The sequence below is a fragment of the Echinops telfairi genome, unplaced genomic scaffold (assembly GCF_000313985.2).
Source record: "Echinops telfairi isolate 266 unplaced genomic scaffold, ASM31398v2 ScPeMD7_2;HRSCAF=8, whole genome shotgun sequence".
In the NCBI taxonomy this organism is placed as follows: domain Eukaryota; kingdom Metazoa; phylum Chordata; class Mammalia; order Afrosoricida; family Tenrecidae; genus Echinops; species Echinops telfairi.
Genome location: NW_022103898.1, coordinates 16,877,224 through 16,899,534, shown reverse-complemented (window position 1 = coordinate 16,899,534; position 22,311 = coordinate 16,877,224).

The following is a 22,311-nucleotide window of genomic DNA, read 5'->3' as shown; positions in this document are numbered from 1 at the left end:
AGGCTAGAGTAGTTGCCTGGCAACTTCTGAAGGAGATGAAATTTCCTTCAGACCCCTAGGGGTCCTCCTTGTTTCCTAGGCCCATGAACTTTGTCCATGGTTAAGGTTGCCCTTTTAACCTTAGATGGTAGATGAGTCTAACACAGGGGTGGGCTCCGTTTCAGACCTAACAGCTAACTAAATACCATAGTCTCAGGAGTTCCACCTGTCTCTTTCTGAACTATAAGTGTGGCCTCTTGCTGATTTTGAGTTTTGTTCCACATTTTCTCCCACTCTATTTGGGATCTTTTAATGTGATTCTTTTCAGAGCAGTTGGTAGAGGTGGCTGGACACCAGCTAGTTCTTCAGGTCTCAGGTCTATGGAGATTGATGTTTGCATGGTTTATCCGTTCAATGGACTATTCATTCTTTGGATATAATTTAAGCAGTCTAGTTCCAAAGCCTGTGCTGCTGCTTTTAACCTGCACAACCTGAGCAACATGTGCATTTTCTTCTCTTCCTCCCTCCATCTTTACCTATCTATCGCTATCTGTCTGTCAATTATCATCACCATATCATTCATCTGTTTATCTATCCATCTATCCATCCACGTGTCTTCCTCCTTCATATCACATTGTCTATTTTTTATCTAGTGTCTATTTCACCATTTATCTCCATCATCCATAGCAGTCACCTCTCTACACACTTGTGCACATCGAAGAAGCCCTATCATACATAAAACAGAACAGAGACACAGAGATACCAAAAGACCCCAGACACTAGAATTGCTATTCTAGTATCAACTTATCTGAGTCTAAAATCTGAGCTGAGATTTTCTGCTACATCAAGATTATAGCTGAAAGTGGTTAGCAATTTCTCTTAAGTCCCGTTATCTTAGCATCTACTCCTAAGAACATATGACATGAAGGTGTCAGCCATTCCCCCCCTCAACCTGTGCTCTTAGGAAATAAGCAGCCACCTTTTAATAAGAGAGAGCAGGGCTGACGAATTGGAAAAGGAGAGTGCGTGTCTTCAGGAACTAGGATGGTACACTTTCTCCCTCACACAGTTGAAGAAGACGGAGGCTTCAGGTCTTACTTTTTGTCCATCTGTCAGGCCCAACCACAAGTAGTATTGCTACTGATTTAAAGGAACCGAGCTGGCCTAGAGACAGGTGGCACCCAGGAAAAGTGTGCCGACAAACCCTGCACATTTACGGATAGCCGCCCTCTATGTAGCCACCACAGTCATCTGCAGTCATAGAGGAGACTTGGCAGCATAGAACTTCCAAAACAGCAGGCAATCCTCAAATCATAACTCTTTAGCTTTGGAATGCATGGAATTCATTGGGATAATTTTGCATCTGATTAACTTTCCTAATTAGGCTTCCCATAAACCAGCATGACCTCTTCAGCATCTCTTCCAGAATGCATAAATCCCTCTGCAGTAGCTCCCGATACTATGCAAGATAACGCCAGTTTGGTGCCCTTTCCCATCTTTATGTCTACTGCTCCAAGCCATCGCTTGTCTCCTTAAAGTTCAGTATTTCACCCCCCTCTGATGGCTCTCCACAGCTTCGATTGTACCAAGAAAATGGAGACCTGAAAGCTTGTCTTCTCTCAACTTCCCTTATTTCTTCTCCAGATGAAGGTCTAAGCCATCATATGTTATAGCTTTCCCAACAACTTCCCATTTTGCTTATTTTATCCTGTTTTCCCAATAAAATGCAGGCATTCCTGGAAATGACAAATAATTTTGAATCCAAAATGAATCCTCCTAGATCACCTCCCTTACACTCTGAAAGGCACAAACCTCTTTATGTGCAAATATTTGATTAAAAAATTGCATATGCGATGTAACAATGATGAAAAATACAACTTTCCTCTAGTTCCTAAATGTTTCCTCCCCGCTCCCACTACCATGACTTGAATTCGACCTTGCAAATCTGGCTAGCCCAGAGGATGTACACTGGTACAGATAGGAACTGAAACTACAAGGAATCCAGGGCAGATGAGCCCTACAGGACCAGTGGTGTGAGTGGCGAAACAGGGAGGTTAGAGGGAGAGTGGGTAGGAAAGAGGGAACCAATTACAAGGAACTTTATGTGACCTCCTCCCTGGGGGACGGACAACAGAAATGTGGGTGAAGGGAGACATCGGACAGGGCAAGATATGACAAAATAACAATTTATAAACTATCAAGGGCTCATGAGGGAGAGGGGAGCGGGGAGGGAGGGGAAAAATGAGGGGATTTAAGTGGAGAGAAAATGTTTTGAGAATGATGAGGGCAATAAATGTACAAATGTGCTTTACACAATTGATGTGTGCATGGATTGTGATAAGAGTTGTATGAGCCCCTAATAAAATGATTTAAAAAATAAAAATAAAAAATTGCATATGAGCACGCAGCTAGGTTACCTGTTTTCCTTTTGGCCTTGGAGCAAGGAGAGCTTAGATTTATTTCCAAAATAAACATTCTTTTGTGATCTGGATCCAGTTTTTCTTCAGAAGGTGAGATGATTAGTGTTATATATCACCTGGATTAGGTTATGATTCCCAGTGGTTTGGTAGACATTGAACTAACTGCTTTTCTATAATGTAATGCAATTGCTTTCAGAAGTGATCTGATATGATCCACCAATCAGGTGAAAGGGGCATTTCCGTGGGGGTGTGGTTGTCTCCAGTATGTAAGTGGATATTCGGACAAGGCTAGTTTCTCTCTCTCCAATGTGCACTCTTTTTGTCGCCTGACTTCCAAGTCTTGGAAGCTAAGCTTGTGAATGGGAGAAATGATGACGTCACCGAGCTAAACAGAAAATTTCAAAAAGCAGTTCAAGAAGACAAAGTAAAGTATCATAATGAAATTTGCTGTTTGTCACACTGCTATGGTGGCTGGTGTGTTCCTGTGAGGCTGGAAGACATGTCACCAGTGTTTCAAATACAAGCAGGGTCACCCATGGTGAACATATTCCAGCAGAGCTTTCATATTAAGAAAAGATGAGCCTAAAACCAAACCCACTGCCATTGAGTTAATTCTAATACACAGTGACCTTATATAAGGTTTCCATGGTTGTAAATCTTTACAGGAACAAATAGCCTCATCTTTCTCCTGTGGAGCAGCTGGCAGGTTTGAACTGCCCACCTTGTGGTTAGCACTCCATTGCTTAGCCAGTAGCACCACTAAGGCTCCTAGAAAGAAGAATTGATTGTCTACTTCTTTGGGATTAGTTGCTGAAAACATTATGAATAGCATTAGAAGATTATCTGTAATAGCTCCAGAAGATGAGCCCCTCAGATTAGAGAGGCACACACAATTGGATGGGGAAGAGCGATTGCCCTCACAGGAGAGTCAACTTTAATAACAAGGATGGAACAAAGACTCTAAGATTTCTATTTGTTAATGAAGCATGGTTTAAAATAAAAAGGAACAGCTACAAACATCCATTAATAATCAGACCATAGGTTGTATAAAGTGTGACTCAAAGAAAATTAGAAGCTGTAAAAAGTGAAATGGAAATTAAGATTGCTGTTCTCAGCATTAGTGAGTTGAAATTGATTTTTACTAGCCATTTTGAGTTAGACAATCATAGTTTATCATGATGGGAGTGACAAATACAAGAAGAATGGTGTCACATTCGTTGTCAAAAAATATTTCAAGATCTCTCTTGAAATATAAATAGTTGTCATCAAGTTGTCTAGTTAAACGTCAAGAATATGGTACTGCAAGACCCTGCTCAAATTCTTTAATGGTTTAAATTATTTTTTGGTTTAAAATTATTTAAATCAAACAACAATAACAAAACCACTACCATCTAGTAGATAGCAATTCATATTGTTGTACTTAGGTGCCATTGAACCGGTTCTGACTCATAGTGACTTATATACAACAGAATGAAATACGGTGCCGTATTTCCCCATCCTCACAATTGGGGACATGTTTGAGCCCATTGTTGCAGCCACTGTGTTACACCATTTGGTCGAAAGTCTGTTTTTTTTGCTGCCCCTGTACTGTATCAAGCATGATGTCTCTCTCCAGTGACTGGTCTCTCCTAAAAATATGTCCAAAGTACCCAAGAAAAAGTCTCGCCATCCTTGTCTCTAAGGAGCATTCTGGTGGTACTTCGTCCCAGGCAGATTTGTTTGTTCTTTTGAAAGTTCATGGTACTTTCACTATTCTCCACCAGCACCACAATTCAAATGCACCGATTCTTCTGTCTGTGATAAGGTGATATTTATACACTTATTAATACCACAGAAGTGTCAACTTTAAGTACCAACCACCAAAGCTAATGAGGAAGCGACTGAAGAAGTCTGCCAATTTACGTCAGTCTGGAATTGATCAAACATGCAATCAAGATGCACTGATAATTACTGGTGATTGGAATAAAAAGTCGGAAAAAGAAGGAGCAGTAGTTAGAAAGCATGACCTTAGTGATAGAAACGAAGCTGGACAGTGAATCGGAAAACCACAGGAGCCACGTGGCATTTGAATTACGGCACCGACAAAGAGTTCTAGACTGCCAAGGGAACAAACAGATCTCTCTTGAAAGAAGTACAAACAGAGTGCTGTTCCTTAGAACTCAGAATGGTAAGACTGTGCCTCACATGCTTTGAGCATGTTATCAGGGGAGACCCTTCCCTGGAAATGAATGTCATGTTTGAAAAGGTAGAAGGGCTATTGTGAAAGTGTTTCAATATGATGGATTGCCACAGTGGCTTCAACAATGGATTCAAGCATCAGGAGGATGGTGCAGGAGATCCGGTGTTTTGTTCTGTTGTACACGGGGTCGCTATGAGGTCAAGCCAACTTGATGGCTCCTAACAAGTTTGCAGACTTCTGCAGCCTCCCACCTGCTTTGCAGATTTTGGATTTGCCATAGCCCTGGTGATACAGTGAATTACGAGTTGGGCTGCTAACTGTAAGATCAGCAGTTCAAAACCACCAGCTACTACATGGGAGAAAGACAAGGCTTTCTACTCCTGTGGAGTTATAGTCTCGGAAACCCATAGTTCTACATAGAGGACCTTGTCCTCTATGGTCACTGTGAGTCAAAATCAACTCAATGACAGTGAATTTTTTTTGGGGGGGGAGGGCAGGACAGGGGTTGCCACTCTGTAAGCCAGAAGAGGCATCCAACCTTTGGCCTAATATAGGTTATGGGTTCATAAGCCCCTATAATCACATGAGCCAGCAGACATCATCAGCCTATCTCCCAAATTACACATTTGGGAATTGCCAGTCCCCACAATCACAGGTGCCATTATCTTGAGGTACATTTCGCTCTACATAAATTTATATACACTTTACTAGTTTTAGTCATCTAGAGAACCTAGACTAAGACAAGAGTCAATGCTATTGCTGCTTTTGTTTGTTTCCAAGTGTTTTTCTACCGGTTTTTTCCTTCTGTCTCAATCATACTTTGCTGGTCTCCATACAGAAATAAAGCAAAAGCTACAACCAAACCAAAAGTTTACTCACCTACTGAAGGTATTCCCTGATAGTCCCTTCTTCTCATTTACTCTGTTAGTTCATTTCCCAGCATGCAGTAGTTTTGATTTTGTTTTTCTCTTTCCATTTAAATAATATATATGTATATGTATTAGTTGGGATTTAATACATATATCACATCATTTCAAATTTCAATCACATCAAGTAGAATGTACAATTGTTACCACAATCAGCTTCCAAACTAAATAATATAATTTTGAGGCTACAGTAGTCTACATCAGAACCTTTTTTCACACTTTATTGTTATCTCTTTTTTTAGTATATTGAAAAAAACACAAAAATGTCACTTAGACTGTCTGTTCTGGTAGGACAGGAGATTTATTACTTCTGACTTCCAGAATTGAACAGAGAGCATAGCATATTGTAATTTCTCAACAAACATTTGTGGAGTGAATGAACTAATTGCCAATTACAATGGATCATTTTCATTCTCATTCTGATAGTCTATTGGGATGCATTTGATGATACTCTAGACCTTTCTGGAAATTGTCCTCTAACTTTAATTCCATGACACGCCTCCTCTTTCCCCAATTCTTCTAAAAGGAATGAGCATATAGCCTTAATATTTTGTGCTCCCCTCAAAAAACAAAATAAAACAAAAAAACCCCACAAAACCATAAAATCCCAAGTGCCATGGATTTGCGTCAAGCTCATAGCGGCCCCGTGAGACAGAATAGAACTTTCCCGTGGATTTCTAAGGCTGTGCACTTTTTACAGAAGCAGGCTGTGCACTTTTTACAGAAGCAGAATGCCACATCTTTTCCCTGGAACACCTGGTAAGTTTGAACTGCCAACCTTTCAATTAACGTCTGGGTGCTTCACCACTGTGTCAGCAGGGCTCCTTTAAACCTTGTTCAGGAAGATAATAAGTAGAATGCAACTGGTAACTCACGCGATACTATCAGTCGGCTAAATTTTAAATAACGGCCTTAACCCATACTTTCCCTGGGAAAGTCATGGTGAGAAATAAGGGGGCTTTGTTCAATATTACTGGTCAATGTCAAGAGAAAAGAGAGGCCTCTGACTCGTGAACCGTGGTGTATTCTTTTCAATGTGTAAGTAGACTTTGAAAAATGCTGTTTTTGGAAAGCAGCAAAGGGCAAAAGATGCATGCAGTTTTGTGGTAGCACTTTATTAACTGTGGTTGAAAAGCACAGACTCTACTTTCTGTAGATAGCTACCCACAGGCCCCAGAGGAATAAACTAACAAGAACTCAGCTGGGAAAAAACCACACGCTTACTGCCCCCTGCCATGCACAATTCCAATTGTCCAAATAGACTTCTGAGCGGGACCTAGGAGGAGGCTGGAGGGAGGACACTGATACCAAATGCAGTGGGAAGGTGGAATGCTCCTGAGTGTAAAATCGGGATATAAGTACAAGTTAACTATCAGCTGTCATATTTGTGAATCTAATTCTGGGAGGGAAGGTCTGTGTGGGCCCCTGACTGAAAAGCGATTGGATTTCAACTTTTGGACTGGTCAGCATTGCTCAAAAAACCCTCTCATCCCGCCTTTCATTCTATTCTGATTCATAACGTTCCAGTAGTGCAGAACTGCCCCGTGGGTTTCAGAGACTAATCTCTAAGCGGGTGGGAAGCTTGTTTTTCTCCTTTCAAATGGCTGGTACGTTCGAACGGCTCACTCTGAGGGTAACAGTGCAACTCATAACCACTATGCCACCAGGGCTCCTGAGGGCACCATTACTAACAAATTAAACATTTCATTTTTTTTTCTTTTTAACTCGTTTTATTTGGGCTCGTACAATGCTTCTCACAATCCATATATCCATCCACTGTGTGTCCAGCACATTTGCACATTTGTTGCCATCATCATTCTCAAAACATTTGCTTTCTACTTGAGCCTTTGTTATTAGTTCCTCATTTTTCCCCTCCCTCCCCACTCCCTCCTCCCTCATGAACCCTTGATAATTTATAAATTATTATTATTTTGTCATATCTTACACTGCCCAACGTCTCCCGTCACCCACTTTTCTGTTGTCCGTCCCCCCAGACAGGAAGTTATACTTAGATCCTTGTGCTGCAAAGTTTTGTTTTTTTCCTCACAAGAATGCCTGTAGTAGAGTCGATTACCTAACCAGTCCCTTTAAAATAATAATAAAAAATACTCGTTGCCATTGAGTCGATGCTGACTCTCAGCAACCCTATAGAACAGTGTAGAACTGCCCCGGGGGTTTCTGAGACTCCAACTCTGTAAGATATTAGAAAACGTCATCTCCCCCCCACCCACCCCAGTAGTGGCTGCTGGTTTCAAACTGTTGACCTTGCAAGGTTAATAGCCTATCTGATAACCAATGCACTATCAGGGATCCTAGACCATTTAGAAACAGTATATAGATTTGTATTTAAGCTATAATCATAACTCTACTTAAAAATGGATAGAAAAAATGCAGTGAGGGAAGTAAATCAAAGGTTAACATTCTAAACATGGTAATTTTCCCCAAGTAAATATGTGTTACTTTAAAATATTAGTACCTTTCCTTTGTGTGATGGTTCTACACTCAGATGTCAGTACACGGATTCAAGAGCCAGACTGTCTGAGTTCAAATCCCAGCTTTACTACTTACTAGTTGGGTAACTTGGGAGCGTTATTCCATCCTGACAGTCATTCTGGTGGCATACTCGTTGACTGCAGATGGGACTCTGCTCCTGTAAAGAGCAGCGATTGAGTCTCGGAAATCCACAGGGGAAGTTGTATCCTGCTCTATAGTGTTACTGTGACTAGGAATTGACTATGAGTGAAAGTTGAGTGTGTCTGAGCGCTGGGGGAGGTGTCAGCTAAGTGTTAAGACTGGTAACTACAAGGTCAGTGGTTCAAGCCATTGGAACAGAGGAAGCCATCCTGTTCTTGTAACCAGAGGATGTACAGTGGTGCAGATGGGAACTGGAAACACAGGGAATCCAGAGCAGAGGAACCCCTCAGGACCAGTGGTGAGAGTGGCGATACCGGGAGGGTGGAGGGAAGGTGAGGGAGAAAGGAGGAACCGATTACAGGGATCTACATATAACCTCCTCCCTGGGGGATGGACAACAGTAAACTGGGTGAAGGGAGACATTGGGCCATGTAAGATGTGATATAATAATAATAATTTATAAAATATCAAGGGTTCATGAGGGAGGGAGAGCGGGGAGGGAGGGGAAAGATGCAAAGCTGATTCCAAGGGCCCAAGTGGAAAGCAAATGTTTTGAGAATGATGGGGGCAACAAATGTACAACTCTGCTTAATGCAATGGATGTATGTATGGATTGCGATAAGAGTTGTATGAGCCCGCAATAAAATGATTTAAATTAAAAAACATTTTAAACAAACAAAAAACGATGTACAGACTTGGAAATCCCGTACAGGGTCACTATCAGTGGGCATAGACTCAATGGCAGTGGACATTTTTTTGGGTGGGGGACACGGCTCTGTTTCTCAGCTTCATTGTCTACAAATGAGCACCATAGTAGTCATCCTAAGAGAGTTGATGTGAAGAGTCAGTGAATTAATCTGGTAAAGTTCTTACTATGTGTACCTGACCTTTGGATAGTGGGTTACATATCAGGCTGTCAACCTCAGGGTCAATGATTCAAAACCACCAGCCACTCCAAGGGAGAAAGATGAGGCTCTCTACTCCTGTAAAGAGTTACAGTCATGGAAACCCACAGAGGCAGTTCTGTTCCGTTCTATAGGGTTCCCATGGGTGGGTCACAGTCTGCTCCATGGCAGTGAGTTTGAGTTTTTGTCCATTAGTTTGAGTTGTATGAGTGTTTGATAGTATTACGGTTTTAATGCTGTTAATATTTTATTGATTCAGTCAGATATTCACTGAGTATGTGACAGACCCCATGCAAGGCCTTTATAGCATGGAGACTATTTTTACTATCTCAGCTAAGTTGCCTTTGTATAAGGGTCCTACTTTTTTTTTTTAAATCACTTTATTGGGGACTCGTACAACTCTTATCACAATCCATCCATCCATCCATTGTGTCAAGTACATTTGTACATTTGTTGCCATCATCATTTTCAAAACATTTTCTTACTACTTGAGCCCTTGGTATCAGTTCCTCATTTTTCCCCTCCCACTCCCTCTCTCATAAACACTTGATAATTGATAAATTATGATTATTTTTCCATATCTTGCACTGTCCAATGTCTCCCTTTACCCCCTTATCTCTTGTCCATCCTCCTGGGAAGGGTTTATAGGTAGGTTATTGTGATCAATTTCCCCTTTCTCCCCCCACCTTCCCCTTCCCCTCCTGATATGGCTACTCTCAGTATTTGTCCTGAGGCATTTATCTATCCTGTATTCCCTGTGTTTCCAGCTCACATCTATACCCATGTACATACTCTGGTCTAGCCAGATATGTAAGGTAGAATTGGTGTCATGATAGTGGGTGTGAGGAAGCATTAAAGAACCAGAGGAAAGGTGTATGTTTCATCAGTGGTATACTGCACCCTGACTGGCCTGTCTTCTCCCCACAACCCTTCTGTAAGGGGATGTTCTGTTGCCTACAGATTGGCTTTGGGCCTCCACTCTGCACTTCTCCCATTCGCACTGACATGATATTTTGTTCTGGGTCTTTGATCCCTGATATCTGATCCTGTCGACACCTCATGATCACACAGGCTGGTGTGCTTCTTCCATGTAGGCTTTGTTGTTTCTCAGCTAGATGGCCGCTTGTTTATCTTCAAGCCTTTAAGACCCCAGATGGTATATCTTTTGATAGCCAGGCACCATCAACTTTCTTCACCACGTTTGCTTATGCACCCATTTGTCTTCAGTGATCCTGTTGGGAAGGTAAGCATCTCAGAATGCCAGATAATTAGAACAAAAATGTTGTTGTGTTGAGGGAGTATTTAAGTAGAGGCCCAATATCCAGCTGCTTTCTTAGTACTAAACCTATACATATATGTACAAAAGATCTATTTCCCCATCATCATATATAAATACTTTTACATATGTACATGCCCATATTTAGATCTCTATAAGTGCCCTTTGACTCCTAGTTCTTTCTTCTATTTCCTTTAACTCTCTTCTTGTCCCACTATCATGTTCAACCTTCATTTGGGTTTCAGTAATTCCTCTTGGTTACATTGCCCTTGATCAAGCCCTACCAGACCTCCTACACCCTCCTCCCCATCGATTTTGGCTCACTTGTTGTTCCCTTGTCCCTGGGTTTGTTAACACCCACTTCTTTTCCCCCAGCTCCCCTTCTTCCATGTCCCCCAGAACTGTCATCTTGTTGTTTTCTCCTACGGCTTGTTTATCCCACCTATCTTATCTAGATAGACCTGCAGAGATAATAACATGCACAAACACAAGACCGAGCAAAGCAAGCAACAATAGAAAATAAAACAATAACTCCAACTACAAAACAAAACAAAAAAACAAACAAAAGGAAAGCCAATGACAATAAAAAGAGAAAAGTCTATCAATCATTCAAGGTCTATTTGTTGACCTTTACAAGTGTTTTCCAGTTCAGTCTGATGGGGTGACACTCCCTGGCCCCACAGTCTATTTTTGGTGTTACCTGGGGACTTCATTGTTCTGCTCTCCTTTCCTGTTCTATTATATTCCCTTAGTGTTTCACCTCGGTGTAGTGGGCTCAAACTGGGCAGGGTTCCCGCAGTGTGTTTCCAGTGTTGTCCCCCGTAGTGCTATGGGTCAGTGAAGGACATCGTGTCTCGTGGTGGGTTCGGCCCTACGGTCCTCCCTGTGCATTGGCTGCTCTGAGCAGCAATAGCATCCTCAGGCATTGGTGGGCCAGGATGTACTTCACCGTCTCTCCCTCCCCCTTCATTGGCTCCCATGTGCTCGGATCAGACATGTCCCTCTCCCTGAGCTGTAGCTTCAGTGCTGTCCTCTGAAATAAAATCTTCTGGGGGGAGGGGTGCTGTCCACTTAGTTGTGAATGGGGCCAGCCCCTCAGGCCTCTATTGGTTCCCGGCTTCATGCCAGTGTGTTGCATTCTCATCTTGGAGCACCGGGGTGAAGTCTGGTCCCTCTTTCCCTGTGGAGCTATAAACAACACCCTCCCTTTAGGTGGGCTAGTGTCCTCTTCCCCCGCTACCCATGTCTTCCCCCCCTCCTTTTTCGTTGTCTACCATGTATATCCCTGTATTTGGTCTGGCCCCTGCCGTATTACCTGGATCTCACCCCAGGAATGTTTGTATACAGTAGCTTTTCCCTTATGCCCCTTTTGCATTTTTAAGCTTACCTCAGCGGATTCATGTTGTACTTGTCCTTTTGTGCTTGGCCTACTCCACTTAGCATGATTTCCTCCAGTTCTTCCCATGCAGTGATGTGCTTCATGCATTCATCACTGCTTGTTAGGCATATGTATCACTCCATTGTACCATTATACGTATGTATGACAGTTTTTTAATCCATTTGTATATTGATGGAAATATGGATTGTTTCCAACTCCTTGAAATGGTGAACTGCACCACGACGAACATTGGAGCACAGATGTCTGGCCGTGGTTTGTTTCTTGTCTCTTCTGGGTCCTACATTTTATCTATCTTATTCTTGCCTTCAAACTCTGTTCTATTACACATATGATGTTCAAGTAAAATGTGTCTTGTGTTTTTCACATTTCAATCAGAATAACCTTTTTACTGTCCAGGTAACATTTTTAAAGTCTTATATTTGGAATTGTATTCCAGAACAAGTGTTACTGTAAATTATATTTGAATGATCCAGTGCTACCAAGTGTCCAGGTAGTAAGAAAATAAAAAGAAACTAATGGTAAAAAAAAAAGAAGAAGAAGAAGAAGAAGAAATCAAAGTGGGGCAGGTCAAATAATGGGTGTTGATAAGTAGCTTAAGTGGCTGAATACAAAATTGATCTAAAATGTAAACCCCTCATTTTATTAACAATAAAGACTTCTTTTAAAAAGGTGAGGATATTTTTTTCTTAAGCGCATAGAAATTCCAACGACAACGACAAAATCACTGTCCCTTTTTCACTTTTACTTTGGGTGCAGTGTACCTCGCTTCAGGAAGGTGCCGGGTCCAAAGGACCCACAGGGCACATGCCTTCTCTTATGACACTCTTTTCTGCCTATCTGGTCAGCCCACTGGAAAAAGGTTCATATCTGTGCCCATTACACAGAAAGGTGATCCAACAGAATGCTGAAATTGTTAGACAGTATCATTAGTATCACATGGAAGTAAAATTTTGTTGAAGATAATTCAACAATGGTTATAACAATAATACACTGATAAGAAGCTGCCAGGAACTTAAACTGGATTCAGACAAGCATGTGGAACAAAGGATGTCATTGCTGGCTTCAGATGGATCTTGGCTGAAAGCAGAAAGATGTTTCCATGTGTTTTGTTGACTATGCAAAGTCGATAATAGTAAACTACGGATAATATTGATAAAAATGGGGGTTTCGTGGTCATGCAGAACCTGCACGTGAACCAAAACGCAGTCATTAAAACAGAAAAAGGGAGTGCTTTATGGCTTAATATCAGAAAAGGTGCCCACCAGGGTCGTATCTTTTCAGCATGCTGATTCTTCTGAATTATGAGCCAGTAGTTCAAGAAGCTGGACTATAGGAAGACGAGTGTGGCATCAGGATTGGAGGAAAGTTTATTAACGCACTATGATATGCAGATGACGTCCCTGGCTGAATGCTGAGAGGACTTGAAGCACTTGCTGATGAAAACCAAGGACTGCTACTTTCAGTATGGATTACAGCCCAATGAATAAATAACACTCATTAAATAAATAAAACCCAAATCCTCCCAACAGAAAATATCACGATAGCTGGAGAAAATATTGAAAGGATGTCCTCTTGCTTGGGTCCACGCTCAATGCTCATAGCAGCAGCAGGAAGTCAAATGGCACGTTGCATTGGGTAAACATGACCCACGAGACCTCGCAAAGTGGTGAGAAGCAAAGCGGTCATGTTCAGGACTCAGGTAGTGGACGCAAACCAAGGGATCTGAAAAAAAAAAAGGGTTGTTGGCATCTTGTTCACATATTGCACCATTCAGTAGTTCAATCGTATTAAGAAAAGTTGGACAATCATCACCACAATCAATTTTAGAACATTTTCTTCTTTTTTGTATGTATTATTATTATTAGCTCCCTATGTTCCCCCAACTTCCCCTGCCATTCCCTCAAGAAAACTTTCATCTAGTTATTGTCTCTATGGATTTACCTAGCCTCGATTTCATCTACAGAAAAAAATACCAGTAACAACAAAAAACAAAAGCAAAGTAAAACAGAGAAAAGCCTTAATAAAAAAGAAATCAGAAAATATTAAAACCCAAATTTAAAATCGGTCAAATGGGAGATCAAATGATAAGGTGTCAAATGTTAACCTAACTTGCATCTGCAATGATCCCTTCCCAATGCACCCTGCGTCATGCATGTGTATGTCTCCTTCACTTAAGAAAAACGAAACCCCTTTAAAATGGGTCAAAAGGGAGATCAAATAATCAGATATTACATGTTAACTTAACCATGTCTGCCATGATTGACTTGACAATGCTCTCCATCGGACCCAAAGCTGTTCACATCCCTTGACTGCAGTCAAAGGGGATTCACTGGAGGCTCAATCCATGCACAGGCCTTGCAAATGGGTTTTAGGTTTCCACTGTCGTCATAGCCAACCAAATATATTTTCAATGGCCTCATATATATGTGAAAGCTGGACATTGAGTAAGGAAGACCCAAGGAGAATTGATGCATTTGAATGATGGTGCTGGTCTTGGGAGAACTGCAACCAGAATGCTTCTTGGAAGCAAACACGGTGCAACTTCATCTCCAATACTTTATACACGTTATCAAGAGAGATCAATCCATGGAAAAGGACGTCGTGCTTGGCAAAGTAGAAAGGCAGTGAGAAAGAGGAAGACTCAGGGGTTGGATTGACTCAGTGGCTGTTAAGGGCCTCCAAACCTATCAAGTGTAAGGGTGGTGCAGTGTTTTGTTTATAACAACAACAACTTGATTCTTATTTTTGCTGTTTATTTAAGACAAATAATAGAGTAAACCAGATGCTAGGGAGTCGATTCTGGCTCGTGGTGAATTCATGTGTTGCTGAGTAGAACTGCCTTCTTATGTTCATCGTTGAGACAGATCATTAAGCATTTCTTCTGAAGTACCTCTGGGTGGTGCTGGATGCTTAATCATTTGTATTGTAGGTGATTCAGGGATGTCACCTACAATAGCATCTTCCATCCATTGTGCTCTTATCATCTGATTGCTCCATCCTGTGTTCCTTCTAGACATTGCAATAATCGAGACTTGCATTTGCTTTTCAGCTCTAGTCTTGCAATTTCCATTCTACTGGTGAGAAAACTGAGTCTCTGAAAGGCCAAGCAATTTGACCAAGGTCATACTGCAAGTAATTGTAAGATCAAAGCTGGTGCTTTTAATGATCACATGCTTTGTTTTGTTTTTTTCTCTCTCTCACTCAAGTTCCAGTTCATGCCTACTGGAGCAAGCATTTTCATCAACCTTTCCACCAGCAGCTCCTAGTGGATTTGCTGCTAAATTTCCCATGGAACCACATTTGGAGAAGGGGGTCTGAAGGTTCAGGGGATGTCTGAGTCAGAGGAAAGTATTTGTTACATGATTTGTCTGGTTTCAGTTACAGAAATTGTGTTCAAATTCCTCACTAACAGAATCAAATCTAGTTAAATCAGTCCTGCAGCTTTCAAACCACCCCCAGCCCCAAACTCCAAAGTAATAAACCATTTAGATGAATTTCAGCATTCTTCAAAGTATGAGGAGATCATTAATCATGGGGGGTGGGGGGGTAGACAGTAGGTAAGGAGGCTTTTGGAAGAGTGACTGCCTTCCAGAGCCATCTCAAATTCAAATTTCCCCGTACTGGCAGACAAGTATTACTCTTATCTCGAAGACAACCCTGGCCACGCTAGTATTCCTAGCTAGCCCATCTCAGCTGGGTTTGCGAAGGCTGCCATGTGCCGCTTTAGCTTCCAGAACATAAAACATTAATGCTACCACCTGTGTGGGTCTTAAGCAGGAAACGGGTCTTTCCTTCAGGATCTGTTGAATTAAGTTTTGGAGCAGGTGATAAGGAAAAATATCTATCTTCATCTCTACTTGAAAATTTGCATTGCATGTGTTTACCATCTCGAGAGTTATTTAAAAGTGGAAGCTATGCAGATGCTATACTTTGATTACTTATAATGTCAACAAAATTGTTTGGTGATTGTGAGAAAACAAACAAACAAAAGTCTGTTCACAGGATTGATTCTATGTCCTTAGTATTTGGTATTTTTAATATAATAATTATTGATTCCATTTGGTATTGTCTTTCTGCAGTCATATAAATTCTGAAGAGCAAAACCTCCCAAAGTTCAAGTCCATCCGGCAATTCTCTGCTCTTGTCAACCTGCTCTGAACTCCTGGGAAACTTGTGCTGTAGTAGGAATTTATCTTTTATTGGATGGCTTTACTCTGTATGAGCCATTCATATCAAGGTTCACTCGTGCAGGTTTGGAAAGTCATCTCTCATTAGCTGATAAACACGTGTGAGTGGTGACACTGGGAGGGTAGAGGGCGAATGGGTTGGCAAGAGGGAACCGATTACAAGGATCTATATGTGACCTCCTCCCTGGGGCACGGACAACAGAAAAGTGGGTTAAGGGAGATGTCGGACAGGGCAAAGATATGACAAAATAACAATTTATAAATTATCAAGGGCTCATGAGGGAGGGGGGAGCCGGGGAGAGAGGGTTAAAAATGAGGACCTGATGTGGGGGGCTTAAGTGGAGAGCAAATGTTTTGAGAATGACGAAGGCAATGAATGTACAAATGTGCTTTACACAATTGATGTATGTATGGATTGTGATAAGAGTCATATGAGCCCCTAATAAAACGATTAAACAACACACCTATGGCTTTATCTTGCTTACAATGAGTGTTGATAGTGGGCTTTTAGGAGGTAGGACAGGTCAATAAGAAGATATTACAGTTACTTCATTTGTCATATAAAGAAAAGGTTGATGATGAGTCTCTCTATAGATGGTGAATGGAAGTTGTTTTTATACATCCAATTAAATGTGTAAATAGATTTCTAAACCCCAAGGTCAAGAGATCAAAAGATGTGTTGTATTAGGTCAATCTGCTACATAAGACCTCTTTAGAGTACTGAAAAGCAAGGGTGTTAATTTGAGGACTAAGGTGTGCCTGACCCAAGCCATGGGCTTTTCCATTGCCTGAGATGCATGTGAAAGTTGGACAAGGAATAAAGAAGACCGAAGAAGAATTGATGCATTTGAATTGTAGGGCTGGGGAAGATTATTGAAAGTACCACAGTCTGATAAAAAGACAAACTCATCTGTCTTGGAAGAAGTACAGCCAGAATGCTCCTTAGAGGCAAAGATGACAGGCATTGTCTTTTATTCTTTGGGCATATTGTCAAGAGAGAGAGATTTTTGGAGAAGGATATCCTATTTGGTAAAGGAGCTAAAGGAGGAAGGCCCTTTAACTATGGCTGCAACAATGGCTTCAGGCGTTGAAATGATTGGGAGGATGGCACAGGGCAGAGAAGTGTTTCAGTCTGTTGTACATAGCTTGTTTGGGGTTAGAACTGACGGGATAGTACATAACCATAAGAAACCCCGCAGTGGCCATGGTTTCAGATTGTGTTAGGTACTATGGAATTGAAGTGTGTTCCCAAAACAATTCTGCAAGATCTGACCCCTTACCTATAAACATGACATATTTGGAAATACCATTTCTATTGTGTTATGTTACCAAGGTCATACTAGAATAGGGTGGGTCCTAAACCTAATCACTTATGATTAGTATTTTTTTAAGGCATGATTACCCACCAGATGGAAGGTAGGAGTCATCTGCGCAAAGAACATCACTGGCAGGCACCAGAAACTAGGAGAGGGGTCCACAGGAAGGTATTGACATGTCTGAGATGGTGCTTTGAACTTTGGGCATCCAAAACTGTGAGAAAATAGATCCTGTTCCTTAAAACTTCCCACTTGAAGTATATTTTGTTATGACAGTAACAGATAACTAAAGCAGTATGTTATAGGCATGCAAGGTTTCTAGAGTCCAGTTGTTGGGGGAGTGTACTGGGAAGGGAGAGTGCCTGCCGGGTCTTGAATGTCTACTAAACCATCTTAGGTACCGAACTGGAATTTTGTTTGGAAAATGAAAACATTCTTTTTATCTTATCCGTGTAATGTAACTGAAGACCTATGTCATCCTAGCTCTAGGAGTGGGTGAGCAGGTTGAAAAGAGAGAGAAACAAAACAAAACTGAAGCTGAATCCAGTAACTCTTTTCTGTTTTCTAATCTCTAGTAGAGACACAGACATGGATTGGCGCAGTGCGTGCAACAATGGGCTCCAATATAACAAGGGCTGTTTGGATGGCGCAAGACCAGCCACGTCTCATTCTGTTGTTCAGAGAGTCACTGTGAGTTGGAGTTGACTAGGTCACATCTAACAACAGCAACCACGACCAGAGAGACACATCTACTTATTCTTTCAAATAGCTTCTGGAAAAGACTATGCTCATGGACAGAGGTTACCTTGTTGGGGCATGGCTTTAGAGCTCATAGTTGAGGGGCTAGGTTCAAATCCAGGCGGTGCAGTAACTGAAATAAGATGCTGATATTAGGGAGGCAGTTAACATACGTAGGAAAATGGGTCACATTTCTTATTGTATAGAAATCTAAAAAATGCTACTTTTGGCTATTCTATATAACATTACAGAGACAATTACCAATGGATAATGTTAGATGGGTTGACACTTTCACAATATCTAACTCAAATACTTAATTTCATGGGATCAGGGGAAAGGGGGAGGACAGACGTAGAAGTGATCTACTCATGGTCATCCAGGCAAAAAGATGTAGCGGCAGGAAAGGTTTCCCACCTCTCTACGCAGTGGACCTTCCTTTACTCATAATGTGATCCAGAGGGCCTTCCAGAGGCCAATACATGACATTCTTTACAAGTCATCCTGAAGTTCAATATATTCAAGGGTTACCGACACCCTTGAATATAAAGTTGGTGCCACTTAGCTTGGAGACTATGGAAAAGTTGATATAGTGCTTCCTTGGGGTGCAGGAAGAGAACACGAATTACATTTTGTCTCAGTGCTGAGTTGTTTTATATCCAAATCTATCATCTGTACAATCATCCAACTACCCATCCATTCATCTCCTACATTCCTTCCTTCCCATTGCCTGTATATCCAGTAAATCATCAAACTCTGTACCTTAGTTTTCATCGCAATATCTTTGGAATCTACTGTCTCATCTGTATCACCACTGCTTTTACCCCCCGCTGGGAAGTGTGAAGCTGGATTTATATCTAGGTCTTTTTCACTTCATAGCTGCCAGTGATCTTCATAATGATGTCCATTGTTTCCATCTTTTAGAATATATTGGTCCCAAATGCATGTAATTCCTATCTCTCCTCTTCCCCCCAATAAACTTCTATAAACCCTTAAAACCCAAGTCAAGCTTTACCTCCTGTGACGTACGTCTTCCTGCACCCCAGACTGTACGAGAGATTCCTGCCTTTCCTTCCTGACACCAACTATCCACAGGCAGCAAAGCGTATGCAATTGACTGATAAAGGCCAGTCTTCTCATTTCATAGGTGAGGAAGATGAATCTTAAAACTGGTATCAACCAAGAAGCAGACTTGGGACTAAAATCCAGGTATCCTATATCCCAGGACATTTCACCACTGCCCAGAGCTTCTTTATATCTTTACTGGCTTCCATAAAATTGGTAAAATTCCCATGTAGTAGCTGATTGACTTTGGACAACATATTTAATCTCTCTGAAGCTGAACTTGTCATTTGGAAATTCCACATCGTAATACTGTTTATGGAAAGGTTTGTTATGAGACTTGATTGAGAGAACTGGGGTAATGTGTTTGATATAGCTGTCGGTACACATAGGGGTCCACCATATTGTACAACTTTAGGGGCACCGTTCCCATTATATGCCTTCCAGACAGTTCCATTCAACAATAGTGACTTGCTGTGTTTATTTTTATTTTCTAAGAGAAATGCCTCACTTCAATTTTAGCTCCTTGCCCAGGTTTTTGTTTTGGATTTTTTTCCCCCCTTTCTGTGGCCTCTTGATCACCATCTACAGGCTGTACATCTGGGGAGCAGGTGGAACTCTTTCAGATCACATTCTCCTGAGTGCTGACCAGCAGCCTGGTGAGAACACCTATCAAGCCAGTGTTTCCAGCCTTAGATTACTCTGAAAAACAACAGATGTGGACTTTCTATGCCATGCGTGTTCCCTGTACATCTACCAGATGAAAAAAAGTAAGTGGAAATCTAGCAACCCTGACCTAATGAAAGAAATACAGTGTCAAATGACTTTCAAAATAAAGGGCAAATGCTCGTTTGAAGAAAGGTCTCTCGATGAGGCTGTTTTTTCATTCAGAACAGCTTGCCAATCCAATCAGCCACAAAGTTGATATAGAAGTGGGTGCGAGAATGGTGCTCCTAAATTTTGGGAAATAGTAAACAGTTGTGCTCTAGGATTAGGCAATCTTGCGAACATTTATCTTAGATCCAAAGCCACGTGGCCCGAAGTTCTACTCGAACACACGTGGGGTTGCCATGAGTTGACATGAACTCCAGAGCAACTTGTTCTGCTGGTTTCGTCCGCAGTGAGTTCTAGACCTGGGAGACCGATTAGCTGCTGCAATTGGAAGTGGCATCGTGGTTACAGGCTCACCCTAGACAAGAATTCCATCTGCACTTCTCATTTTCTATTTGGATGGTGTTCTCCAAGCCCCATAATTATCATCTGAAAGATGAGAGTACCTAGGTTAGAAGGATCCGTGGGTTAGAGGATACCTGGGTTAATCACCAAACCTAGGTTAGAAGGTTGTGCATTTACAGAGCACCTACTGTCTGCCTACTGTAGGCATTTGGCTACACCACTGAACAAAACAACAAGAAGAATCCCGTGTGATAATGTAAGGCAAGCACTTTACTCAGGGCCCGTCTTGCCCTACTCAATCAATGACAGCTATTTGTACCTCATTTTCTCATTCATTACAGAGATCCATGATGTGCACTCTGTTTTGAAGGCTGTCCCGCTCCCTGGGGTGATATGTAAAATCTTTGTAACTTTAATATGAAGTCAGATGTGGTGGGGGTGCAGGGCATCCAAGCAGCAAAATGCTGAGCTGAGCATCCCAAGGTATCAAGAGCACTCAAGGAGACGGCAGAGGCAGTCCCCCAAGCCTCATTGATCTGAATTAGGTACAGAGGTCTCTATGGCGGCCTGATTTCTGCCATCTCTTACTGTCATGCTCTCCGCAATTGTTTTATCAGCTGTGCTGCGGGAGGGCTGAAATCAGTGTATGGAGAAAGCTGTTTTATTTTTTTTCTTACTCTTTTATCAACCTGTTCCCCTCAAAGTTCATTTTTTAGAATGCTGTTGAGATAGAAGTTCTCTGCCCTCATGGTTTGCCATTGAGTTGATCCCTGACTCAGTGAAGCTCATGCACAATAGCGTTGTGCCATTGGGATCCATAGAATTGTTCTTGGCTGTTTTTCAGGGGAGATCTCCAGACCTTCCTTCCTACTCTTTATTAGTCTAGTAGTTCCAAAAAAAATCTGTCAAGCACCATGGCAACATGCAAGACTCCACTGGCAGGGCTGCTGTGTAGTGACTTTGGCTGAAGTGCATTGATCTGGAATAAAACCTGGGTCTCCGAACAACTCACACACTGCCTTTGAGTTGATTCTAACTCATAGCAACTCTATAGAACAAAGAAGAGCTGCCTCTGTGGGTTTCTGAGACTGTCACTCTTTACGGGAGTAGAAAACCTTGTCTTTTCCCCATGGAGCAGCTTGTGGTTTTGAACTGCTGTCCTTGGGCTTAACAGTCCAAGATAAGATTTCTACCTCCATCTCATCCTTGCAAATTATCATCACAAGGAACCACTATCGCTTCCTTGTAAATTAGCATGTACCCTACTTGGAGATATGTTTCTCCAGGGTAGGAAAGATTGTGCTTCTGGGAAGGAAATACTGACCCCAGAGTCAGACAATATTGGAACATCAAATGGCTGTCTTGAAATCACATTGTCAGATGATAGGGAGAGTGGATTGGGAGGAGGGAGGAGTGTATTGTAGGCTCTAAACAATGTGGTAAAGGCTGCGGATGAAAGGATGTTGAGAGAGACACAGTGTGAGTCCACAGAGAGTTCACAGTCAGATGCAGGATTGGTGTTGTCAACTGCATTGTAGCTGCCCCTGACTCGAGTGGCATGCATGTTCATACACAATGGGGAAAAAGTGCTGTCTGGTTTATCCCCCTGACCAGTTGTAGATGAAACCACTGGGTACCACTGGTTCTTGTTGGCCGATTTTTGGAAGTAGATGGCCAGACCTTTCTTTCTAGCTAATCTTAGTCTGAAATCTCTGCTAAAACCTGTTTGGCATTGTAGTAACAAGTCAGCCCCCATGGACAAGCAGGAGGAATCCTGCCTGGAGATTGAACCTGCATCTCTTGCATGGATGATGGAGATCCCATCATTAAACCACCACGCAACCAAGAGTCACGCATTGCTCTTGTGTGCAGAGAGAATAATGGAGAGGATAGTACTTTGGATAAGGTGGTTGGAAGAGGACTTATTTAAGCTGAGATCTGAGGACCAAAAATAAGTAGCATGAAGAACAGAGTAAGAAAGTGCCAAGAGGCTGTTGTTGCTGTTTTGTTGTACATTGTTGCTTGGTTTTGCTCTGTCCTGTTTTTGTGCATGGTGTTGTCTCCACAGGTCTGTCTGGATAGGACAGGCTGGATGAACAATCTGGAGGAGAAAACAA